This window comes from Cavia porcellus, unplaced genomic scaffold (assembly GCF_034190915.1).
Source record: "Cavia porcellus strain 051 isolate PalLab524CR breed Dunkin Hartley unplaced genomic scaffold, mCavPor4.1 scaffold_9, whole genome shotgun sequence".
Classification (NCBI taxonomy): domain Eukaryota; kingdom Metazoa; phylum Chordata; class Mammalia; order Rodentia; family Caviidae; genus Cavia; species Cavia porcellus.
The window spans coordinates 43,723,600-43,736,093 of NW_026947492.1; the positions used below are offsets into that span (position 1 = coordinate 43,723,600).

The 12,494-nt window shown below is 36.4% G+C and overlaps 1 pseudogene; it reads right to left on the reverse strand.

Annotated features, from left to right (window-relative positions):
- Positions 1-4,311: 4,311 nt before the first annotated feature.
- Positions 4,312-5,845, reverse strand: LOC100725194 (zinc finger protein 512-like; annotated as a pseudogene).
- Positions 5,846-12,494: the final 6,649 nt, after the last annotated feature.

Sequence of the window (12,494 nt, forward strand, 5' to 3'; positions counted from 1 at the left end):
AGATCGAAAGGTGAAAATACAGCAGATTGGAAGGCAGTTAAATAAAGGTAAAACACTAAATATATTTCTGAGCATAGAGATTTTTCTGCGGATTTTGAATCAGCAGGATCAAGGGTAGGTTTTTGTTTCTCAGCATTCATTTTACAGAGCAAAATCTTGACATTCCTCTGCTTTAATGAAAAGTTACAAAAGTCTGAAAGCCAGGAAATGATGTCACTGTCTTCAGGATTTAAATTCCTCAACACCTGCAAAAAACAGACATGAGTTACATAAAAATACGCTTGACCTATCAGTAAGTAATCCATAATTAATAGAGAAGATTGAGTTCTGTTTCTGGCTATCCCTACATATACTCAAGTAGCTGTTATGAATAAAGTCTAAATGACATAGCTAGGATACCTAGCTTAATCTGTTTTACTCTGGTACTGATCATCTTGACACTAAGCTGTGCTGTCTTTCATTTGAGCATTCTCTACATACCTGGTGAACAATCACTGATCAGTAAGTGATGCTTACATGAGCAAACACTGAATAGTTCATTAAACTATTTCCGTGCAACCTCCCCCTCCTTCCCATCATCTCTTTCTTCTGCACACCTAGCAATCTTCCCTGATGTTCCTTTTCCTTTTTGTGGACTGGCAGCTGAAGCTGGAACAGCTATTTATAATCCTTAAATTGCCTGTGACACTGTCTCTTAGAATGATAGTCAGGACAATCTCAGGCATTTTATTTCATGCCAAATCAGTGAACAGAGGTGGTTTTCTGTAGTCCCTGTAATCTGATGACTTGTATTTGTAGGCGATTTAAATCATGCTTGCATGGTTTAACAAAATGAAATCAAGAAAAATGTAGTAAAATAAGCATCAAACATTTCAGCAATTTAACATACATAATATATTTTATTTACTTTCTGTTTTAAACAAAAGTTTAAGTCCATGTACTCAGAAAACATTCACAGGGATTATGTTCTAGGAGGTTTTCTACTTATCACATAATCAGCACTAAGTGCATTACCCTTACTTATTTTATTTAATCCTTACAATAAACCTTACATAACAGGTAAGTATGATTAGTTACATGTTTCTGATACTGAAACATAAATTATATAACTTACCTGTGGTCTTACAGCTACTAAGAAGAAGGACTTGGATTTGAACATACATCTGTCTGCCTTCTGAAATATTGTACAGACACAGTCTTTTACTTGTAACACACCCACTGAAATAACCCTGCTTTTACTTCTGTAAATTTTTAACATCTGCTGAGAAGCTGGGATATCACCTAGCTTGAACACTGTCTTATTACCAGCAAATAAATATCAGGGTAAATACCATGAAAATCATCTGTTAACTTTCAAAAGGTGCATTTGCCCCCACCTGACAGTACTTTCCAATGATTCTGGGAAACATAAATAGATTAGTGAGTCTGGAAACTTAGGGGGTGCCTAACCTTATGTTTCTGAACATTTAACTTATTAAAATTCACAAAGAAAGACCTTATGGTGCCATCATTTTATCCAGCTAACATCATCATTATGGCTCAAGGGCTATGGCTTTCTACAGTAACCCTAGAAACAGTGAACATATGGTTTTACTTCTCTGTAAAGCCTCAGGGCATCTGACGGCACCTTTCATGGATAATGGATAAAGGCTGCCATACCAGTAGGTAACTTCTGTTCCATCAATATCACCATCATGCCAAGAATGCTAAACAAATTGTAAGAAGTATATTCTGGCCTAGCTTTATTCTGTCAGCAGTAAAAGTCTCAGGAGGATCTGAGGCAAAACCCCCTGTTTAACTGAGCTTGGGGCTCCTCTATTATGAATTCCTTCCAGAGGAGTCTGTTTAATGGTTAAGTCACAATTATAAATACTACCTTTTAAAGTGTTGCTTTTATTGGGTTATTTCTTTCTTGGAATGAACTCTAGACTGCTCTTGAAAGATAACATATAAATTTTTTGTTACAATAAGTTCAACAGACTATTGAAAATGTGCTTTGTAAATATGTATAAAGAAAGTAAAGTAATTAAAATATGTTTCCACCTTATTCTTTTAGGTTCTCTGTAGCACCTATATTATAAATAGTATCACTATTGTTGGTATACATATTTTCCTAGCAACTACTTGAAGTTTTATCTGTCTTCCATTTTTTAAAAATTATTTCCCATTGTTAAATGTTCAAGAAGGTGCCATCTCCTTAAGGAGTCTCATAATACTGAGATATAGTACATTGGATTACCAAGAGCCTGGAAAGTGACTATATTCAGCAATGAATTCTTACTTATTTTGAAGACACATCTGGAAAGTTTCCCTAATGCCAGGAATTATGGTAGTTGAGCAAGTGCAGACAACATAGACTCTGAAAGCACATTGGGCTAGATCATGTCCAAACCCAGCTAGTTCCGGGTGATATTCTGCAGCTTACATAATTTTCTGATGACTAGTACTTGTTTTCTCCTTTCCTTCTGCCATATTTTAAGTATATAAATTAACATTACCATAACTCACAGCCTCGTTCAGACTCCTAAATTGTTTTTTATGATGCATCTGACCCTGATCCTGATTCTGTAATCTGTTTAATATGTATCCTGAGCCTCACCTTTATTCTGTCATCCCCACACATAGAAATTCCAGGCAAGGTGGTGGGCCATAACCTCTTACATGGTCTTTTGTTTCACTTGTGCCCCCTCAAGTGTCGTTTATTTCATTTTTCACTTCAAAACATACCCCAACTTCTACTCAATGTAAGCTACATATTTTCTCCACTTAACCTCCCTGATAACCATCACCTGATGAAATGTCTTTAAGGGCAGAATTGTCAATGAAGGGGTAGAGTGTGTACTACTTTCCTTTACTTCCTACTTCTCACTGTCTCTAATTCAGCTCTGAAAGTGGTCTTCACAAGAGCCCATATGTGAAAACTATATTGAGGAGCAGACAGAATAGAGGATCAAAGGGTGGTATTAATCTTTCAGATGTAGAAAAATGTATGTTGGCCCATAACAAGGTTAAATTTAAGTTACACCACAAGGTTGCTCTAAGCAATGCTTCAGAAAAAGCCACCCTCCCAGGGAAAGAGCCCATGAAGAATTACCAAGTAGGCAGGAGGACAGATGAAAATGCTTGCTTTCCAACTCCAGATATTTCCATATAGTGTCAAAGTCTCAGACTATAAAGAAGACAGAAAACTATATATAAAAGGAAACAGAAGGACAACATTCTCAGAAAACTCAAAAAGACAAAGGTTACCTAAAGGGCTAGTGAGAACTGGCAAGGTATGGATAAACAAGTGAGGTAAATTCAGGGAAAAAGCAAGGTGCACCTTGGATTCCAATCTTATTGGCATTGCCAGGTACACCAAGGCACTGTGTCAAAATGCGAGGGACACAGTGACATTCACAACATTTAAAACCAAGGGAAAAAAAAGCAGTTTTTTTTTGGGGGGGAGGTGGCACTGATCATAGTATAAATGAGGCTTTGTGTCCCATGAAAGATGGGTTTATTTTATTACTGCTTCTAATTTTTCTTTCCAGTCATTTTAGTATTTGGGACACACTACTCTTCAGACTGCCTTTCATGCCCACAGATCTAGTTAATCATTGCTACTTGGTACAGACAAAGCACCTCCCAGATTACCAATATAGGGAGGTTCTAGCTTTTTCATGCTCTCTCTCTTTTTTTTCTTTCAATCCTAAAATCATGCACGAACAAATATCTTCTGCAATATTTTGCTTCCCAAGGATTCAAGGTAACCGTATTAAACAAAACCAGTGCTAGGTTCAAGGCTATTTGTATTAGAAATACAAAACGAAAACCCAATAGTGTTTTTTTTTTTTTTTAAAGTAGCTTCAAATTATTTATAAGATAAAAAATGGAGTGGCCACTAAATTAAGGGAACTTCCAAGGACATTCAAACCTCTGGAAGGAAAGGTCGGTAAATTCCATTGTTAGTTTTTACAAGATAAGAGGAACCTGTAGTTGGCCTTACAAGCGATCTCTGAGCAAGAGAAAAGACAAACAGGAGGACTCCTATAAAGAATAGAAGAACATCCTGCTACAAGGGGTATTCAGGAAATGAATGAGTGTACAAGTAAGGAAGGCAGTGAAATTTACACAAGGGTAAGGAGCTGACAAATCACAGCACTGCAGGGACAGTTGCAGGCATTGTGACTTAGCCCTGTGACTCAGACAGCCCTGCCCAGGTCCCCTGGAAATAGCATCACCTCTGCTCTCCTGAGGGTGCTTTCAGTGATTACTTACTTTCTTTCTTGTTTTCTGATTCATCTTTGGGAACTGGGCTAAAACAGACTCCTACTCTAATTCCTTACAGGAAGTTAGCAGGACCAGTTCCTCATTATTTCTCCTCTAATCTTTTCCTACTGTAATGCTCAGCTGGATCTCAGGAAGCTCAATGCCAGGTTGCCACCTTCTTTGTGACCTCCTGCTCTTGTGCTGCTGCCTCTGCTTTTCTTCTTCTTGCTTTCTCTGCTTTTTCTTTATCAGATTTTTCAAAAGTTTTTGTCTTGGGTTTACAGTGAACCAATCTTTAGCATGAAAAGAGTTGATGTGGCACTTGATACTACTCTGACATAGATTCTTCCTGGCAAAGAAAACAATTGCATTTTTCAGCCACATGAGCTTTAAGGCCAGACACACTACTGTAGACAGTCTTACAACCATGGTTAGGACACTGAATGTGATGATATGTTTTGATATCTGACTTACATCTGTATAGTACTTCCTGGCTGAAAATAGGGAGCCTAGGATGAGTACAGTTTAAATTCTGGTCATCAGGTACCAGGTTCTGGAGTACCTTTTCCTTAGGTCACTTCTTGGTCAGTTTTGCAGAGGCCAGTTCCTGCAGGTGGTCCACAGCAATCATGGTAGAATGTCTCTGAACTTGGTCCCCCACTCTTGGCCTTCAGGCTCATCTCCTTTAAGGACTCTGGCTATCTTGACTCTGGGAAGGAGAAAGGGAATCTGCTGAACTCAGGTGATATCTAAGAACAGTCTTTGACCTGTAAAGTTTTCCAGAGTGGTGACATTTTAAGGGCACTTTGACACACTTTCTAACATGGTACAGATATTTCATGATGTTGATGAAGGTATGGCACAACTCTCTCGCAAGCGCCTGATTTATCCCAGTCTCTTTATAACTGTTTGGAGCTGTTCCCTCTTACTTGGCTCATAAATTTCACCTCCAGATTTCAAAATGGGTTATGATTCACCATCACATGATACTTTGTTCCTACTTAGGAACAAAGTCTTTTCCCAGCAATGATGGCAAATAAACATTTCCTGTTTACAATTTTTCATGTGTTTCTTCAAACCCTGTATGATCTTCCTCCACATTGCCTGGCAGGTAGGATAGGAAACACTGCCTTCATCCACAATTTGTAATTACCCCTGTTCCTCCTAACTGCCTGCTGCAGAAACTAGCAGTTCCTTTGGTACACAGCTAGCATGGGGTTTTAGATTGGGCTAAGACTTAGGTCACGGCTTCCTCCCACACAGTTTATGCTTCTTTTGAGGAAATTCCCCATAGTCTTCATCATTGTCCTGCCTGGGTTTCCTTTTTCCCATTGGCTGATACACTACCTGACCCTTCAGGGTGAGGAAAAGCAGCTTGCTTGATCCTCCTCATCTTCCTCTAGTATGGAGGGATTTGGAAGGATTCTGGAAAATCATTCACTTGTTCACATGAAGAGACAGATGAGGAACCACTTAAGGAATGAGGGATGGTGTACTAGAAAGTGTTGCTTGACATGGGGGAGTACTAGGTCCTGTTCTTTGCTCCCATGATTCTGGCACTCCTCTGCTGCTTCAACGAAATGAGCCTTGGCATGGTAAAGACAGCACTGAATCTAAAAGATACTACCCTCCTGCATGCCTAACAATTTTTTTCTTTTGTACCAGGAATCTAACTCATGACCTCGCGCTTGGCAGGTGAGCGCTTACACCACTGAGCTAAATCTGCAGCCCTCGCCTAACAATTTCACCCATGGGCTCCATGCACATCAGTGCCACTTCTGCTCTCTTCTTCTCTTTGTCCCTTTTATAACCTCCTGATGATTGCCTACAACTCTCTACAAATCTGTTTCTACCTCCTTTCTGACCTCAACTGTTTGCACATTTTGCCATGATCACTCTTTTCTGGACAATTTAGGATTTTTTGTTGTTGCTGTTGGATTTTTTTGTTTGTTTGTTTTGTTTTTGGTATCACTAATAGAACTCGTGACTTTACACTCTCCAGGCAGGCACTTATGCTGCTGAACTAAATTCCTGGTCACAATTTAGCATTTTTGAAGCTTCATAAACACATAAATTCACTTTCATTTCATATAATTTGCCCACATTTTTCCTTCCGTCTATAACACTTCAAGATAGTTGTTTCAAGCTTTAGCTCTTTAAGGTATCAGTGTTCACTGTTTGAACATCATATTTAAGTAGACCTTACCCCTAACCTGACCTTTTGCCCCCTAACTTTTAAAAATAACTATTTGCCCCAAATTTGTGCATTTACTTACTTAAGAATGTGGGGCTTTTTATTTCTTTTTTTAGAGTTGAATTTCCAAGTATCCTGGGAGTGTCTGAAAATAACATCATGCATTTTTAATTCACTAACAAATGAGTAAATGAACCTGAATTTTAATAGTAATTATTCCCTTTCAGGATTACTACAATGGTCAAAATTAACAAATAACTCCTAGCCATGCCTAGCAAAAACCTATTACAAAAGATTGTATCACTATCACCATTTTATTTTAGAAAATTATGTAATTTATATTAAAACATTGGCTTTCTAGAATTATTTGAAATATATTTATTAATATTTGTAATTAAAGAAATGTCAGGAAAAACTGTTTGAGATTTTGGGTGATTCCCAGCACTATGTCTTTAGGTGTTTACATGTGAATTTACCTATGTGATTATCTTACAACAGTTTTTTCAGTTTTACTTGCATTGAAAACACAAACTTCAAGAAAATTTCAACTTGAATTATGACCCATAATTACTATTTAATGTATCTTCCAATATATTACTCATAAGGCCACACTGAGTATACTTTGTATGTAGAATTTTGTGAGCTAAACATACACAAATAAAGCCATGTGCATTTCTTTTGAAACACATTTTCTGAATATTTACACATCTTTAATATCAAGGTTTCATTGTGAGACTCAGCTATCCTACCAGATAATATCTATCTCCTTGTAGGTTTCTAGGTACCAGCTAAGTATCTCACGCATGTAACAGAAATAGCATAGGAATAGTTATAGGATAGAAAGAAATAACTGGAAAATCTCACAGGCTTGTAGCCCAATTGCTTTCATGATAGTGGCCAGTGTCACTTTTGAAGTTCAGCCCAGAAGAGATCAGAGCTACAGTCAAGCCTTCCCCGATTCCCTTAGGGCAATTCACTGAGCTCCTGTGTCATATCTGCATTTCATATGCATTTGCTGTGAGCAATTACTGGCCTCCCATGCAGTACTGAGGAAGATTTTATGCCTGTTTGACCCCTGCCTTCTAATACACATTTCTAAATTGTATAGAAGAGAGATTTATTTGTGGCCACCTGTTCTTCCCCATCAGGCTTCCCTGCCTACACTCTAGAAGGTGAGGTACTAAGCGTTCTTATGTCTCTCTCTGGTAGTGACAACTAAGGATCCTTCTGTAAAGGGAAGACTTTAGGGCAGGCTTTATCAAGCCAAGAGTTTTTCTCTACCCATTTTCTCAGGATGTTGTGTCTATTTACCTTCAAATGTATAACTAATCATTAACCCAGTACTGACTTGTCTTCAAAAAATCAATGTGGCACCAATCCACTCGATTTAAAAAAAAAAAAAATTAAAGAGTAAGAAATGTCACATTATTATGTTTTTATTATTTGACTAGCTTACAAAACAAACTACAATCAACAATAAAATTATTGTAGATTTTGTATATCTTCAAAAATAACTTTTGAATCTCGGGGGTGTCTTAAAACTATTTAAATTTTGAAAATAGAAAGTACATAGATGCACATAACAAGGATCATATATAAAGTGAAACTATGATCTGGCATGTTGGCACCAAACTGATGCAGATCAGATATTAGAGATTTGATTTCTCCTTGATAGACATTTTCAATGTACCCAAGGCCTACCTCATTTGATTTCTACTTCAGAGAGAAAATTCTATCTTCCTTTAAGTAAATACTTATCCAAAGTTTACTTAATATACATAGTTTGCCTCACTCCTCAATTTCCAGACAAGGCAATAAATTGCTCAGAGGTCTGCACAATTTAGGAAACTAGATTTCAAAATCAAAAGAAAGATGGCTTGCTTTGACTTCTGAAGCAGTTCAGAGGTAAAAAAAAGACCATCATCTTTGCCCTATGGTTTTATCAATTATCACTGTGCCCAACATAAATCCTAATTTTTTTGTGTGTGACAATCAAAACTCTTTTGTGGAAAGTTTCATTACTTGTCCTTTATGTGAACTGGAAAATAAAATTGTTAACAAAGTCTTTCATAGACTACTAAAAACTGAGAAAAATAATTCTAAATATTAAGATTCCTTCAATCCAAATATTGGAATCAAAATGGTAGCTTTTTCTTGGAAAATCCCTATTTTCTTATATCTTACTTTATTCATGAAGGAAAGTCAATAAATTATAATTTCATGAAATTCTTTCATTTATTTCTGCAAAGATATTCTCACTATATTGAAAGAACATTTTCAACAAATAATAAGCAATAACAGATTACAGAAAAGCTTTGAGCAAGGTTTAATGTTTATCTGACAATCACTTGAATCTGGACGTGGTGTTACATGCCTATAACTTCAGCACTCCCAGAGGCTGAAGCAGGAGGAGGACAAGTGGAAGCAAAGCCCAGCAACTCAGTGACTTGGTGAGACTTTGTCTCCAAAAAGGAAAGAAAAAAAAATGAACCTGTGCATGAGCATCCTGAGATCAATATTCAGAAAACACACCCACACACCCATAATACATGCACTTGACACTAAAACAGGAAACCAAATGACTCAGACCTTCGTAATCATAAAAATGTTAATAGCCACCCAGTAGTGGGAACAACATATTCATCTTGGGTAACTTAGTGAAAGGTGGCATTTAATTTTTTACCATTGAAAATATTGGACCATTTGATGTAAGAAGATCTGAGAAGAAACAGATTGGGCTTGCCATCACTTTTTTCAGATCTTCAGTTAGGAAAATCTGTCAGGGAAAATTAGGTGATCACACAAAGCTCTTTCTTATGAGATCAGATATATTGATACTCTTTATTCTAAAATGATCATAATGAGTTGTGATAATAACAGTTTTCTCCAAACACTATAATGACAATTAGGTGAAATAATAATACAAGGTGATTAGAAATCACCTAAAAACTCTTGTTTCCTGAGATGGTGACAACCTTTTCTATTGTAGAAAACATAAAATGAATCAGTCACTGGCATGTAGACACTACTCTAAGTGCTACTGTTATTAATTTTACTAGCCATAAAACACGTATGTAGAGTTAATTCATGATAATCTGAATGCACATGTACAATTTGCCTACAGTAGAGTTACTAAGTCAATTTGTATTTATTTTAATCGCTGTATATTTGCAGTACATAGTGATTACTTCCATGGTAGGGGATCGTACATGTGCACAACACATTTCAGCTCTCTTCTTTCCCTCCCTCTCTCCTGCTCTTTTATTTTTTCAACATCAGATTCATGATATGTGTGTATGAAAATAATTAAAAATATCAATTTTCGGGGCTGGGGATTTAGCTCAGTGGCATAAGCGCCTGCCTTGCAAGTAGGCAGTCGTGAGTTTGATCCCTGGTACTGATAGAAAGGAAAAAGACAAAAAAAAAAAAAATCAATTTTCAGTCTATGTAAAAGTTTTAAGTTTTCCTCTTTTACTGAAAAGTTAATCAAAATCTATTCTTTTCCTAGCTTCAGTGGATAAGTTCCAAAGCCACAGTTGCAACCAACTAAACTTAGAATCATCTCTCTACAAACAGCAGTGAGAGCATTCTGGGAGTTAGAGAGAGAAATATTTATTCTTTGATCACCCTGCAGCATAAAACTGCCTTTTCTTTAAAACCTCTTGTGCATTATCACAAAGATATTTGCTGTAGTCTAGAAGATATCAATTCATTAGATATATAAATATGAATTAATTATATGAAATTTATAGCACTAGCATAGAGCTGATTAAGCATAATCGATTCAGGCAACTTTTTCCTTCATAGGGTTTCAGAGATCAAGGAAATGTGTAAAATGAAATGTCAGTTTGACAAAGAGGACATAAATCATTTCCACTGCCATTGATTTTTATAGTTTATTTTATTTTATTTCATTTTTATTTTTTTCCTGCTGGTAGACTCAAAGATGTTTTCATTTCACAGATTTTCTTGAGAATATATTTTGGTGTTAGTAAGTCTCTACAAAGCTCCCCAAAAGCCTGTGTTTACTGGCTCCAGAGTGTTGGTTGCAAAATTATTTGAAAGAAGCAAAACAAACTGACTTTCTCAGTATATATGAAGATCCCACTTATGAACGATATAGATGGAAATTCCATTCTCAACACAGCTGTGCTAACAGATTGCTGATCAGTGAGTGACCTTTCTCATCAGAGCAGTTCAAAGCCTCTCCCATCTTTGCTTTTAATTTAATTTGAAGAGGGGAAAATCCTTTTATGCATCACTGAGAAAAAAGCTATATCTTAGGACTGAAGTGACAATGATCTTTCCTATTACAAGGCCTGAGAACTGTGTGATAAAAGTAAAACTTTGTTCCAGATCAGAGAAGCATTTATGTTCAAAATAATTGGGTTACTCTTCAAATAATGCCAAACTTAGGTAAACTAAAATGAGAAAGCAAATGTTCTTCATGAATCTCAGACTCTATCTGAGGAAACAAAATTCTTTGAGCTGGCGGTTGCTTTATTTAATTGTGATGGAAATTTTGTTTTTATTTTAGTGTGAACCTTCTCCTATTGCTTTCCTAAGTGAACGAGGGAAGAAAATACCATGTGATCTTATTTATTAACGTAGCACACATGAAAAATGAATAATGAAGGCAAGATAATGTGATTTCTGATTAAGAGATTGGTAAGGACCATTTATTCAAACTAGGAAGTTCTTCCATTGATTTTTAAGAGACCGCAGGTGGATAAGACTTTCTTCCCATTCTCTTTTTCTGTGGTCGCCCATTGTTGAATGGTGATTGATAAAGCTCTGTACATGAACCACTGGCCAGTATCCACTATGATTTAATCTCTGGCCACGATTTTGTGCTTGTGTATCACATAATTTCTCTTATATGAGACCTAAAATATAAATAAAGAACAAAAGAAAATCTAGATAATGGGAAACAGGGAATAAGCTCTTTTGCAAATGGAAGGTAAGCAAGATATAGAGGTGAAGGGAGGTATAGGGCAATGAAGGAAAGGTACAAAAAATGAATCAAGATGTTTGATATACACGGACCTCTCCCCACAGGAAATATAATCATTTTGTATAGTGAATGTATTACTAAAAGTAAAAATTGAAAAAGACTAATTGCATCTGACCTGTCTTCCATTTTCTAGTCTGTCCTTACTATCTTCTCTTTGATGTCTTATCTCCTTCATTCTATATAGTTTTATACTACATCCAGTTCATTTAAAAATAGTTTTTCAGGGTCAGAGACTTAGCTCATTGGCATACGTAACTTCCTGGCAAGCATGAGTTTGTGAGTTTGATTCCCGATACAAAAGGGCATCATTTCATAAAGTGGGCTAGCAGATGGTCTCACATAGGTTGGTTGAGGGTCCAGGCTCCTTCCATTTCATATTGCTTGAACTCCATTCAGTTCTACCTCTTGGATAGTATATAAATGAACATAGAAAATTGGGATTTTCATAGGCCATATCTACTGTTAGGTGTATTAATTTCATTCACATATGATGGCCAAATATGAGTCACACAGCCCTACCTCTCTAGGTTAGCAAAATATGTTAGTTTTCTATTGCCACTGTAACAAATTACCACAAATTTTAATGTTGTAACAAAACACAAATTTATGCTCTCATAGTTCTGGCAATTGTCCAAATAAAGTTTCAGGCTCAAGATCAAGACTTTAAGAAAACAATTCATTATGTTCCATTTTTCAGCTTCTAGAAGTTGGCTACCAGTGACTCCTTTGTGGTATCATGGCTCCAAACTCTTGCTTGTGTGGTTCTATTTTGTACTATTGACTTATATTTTTCTACTTCCCTATTATAAGAACCTATGTGAGTACACTAGGATCAATGGAATCATAAAAAAAAACTTTCCCAGCTTGAATTCTTTAACTTAATCATGCCCAGAAAGTCTCTTTTTATCGTGTAAAATGACATATGCAGTCTTGGGATTAGGAAATGGGCATCTTTTAGGGTTATTACTCAGTCTGTCACAGGAGAAATATAATCTAGCTCTGTTACTTGGGCAGAAGGAAACTGGTTTGGAGAAG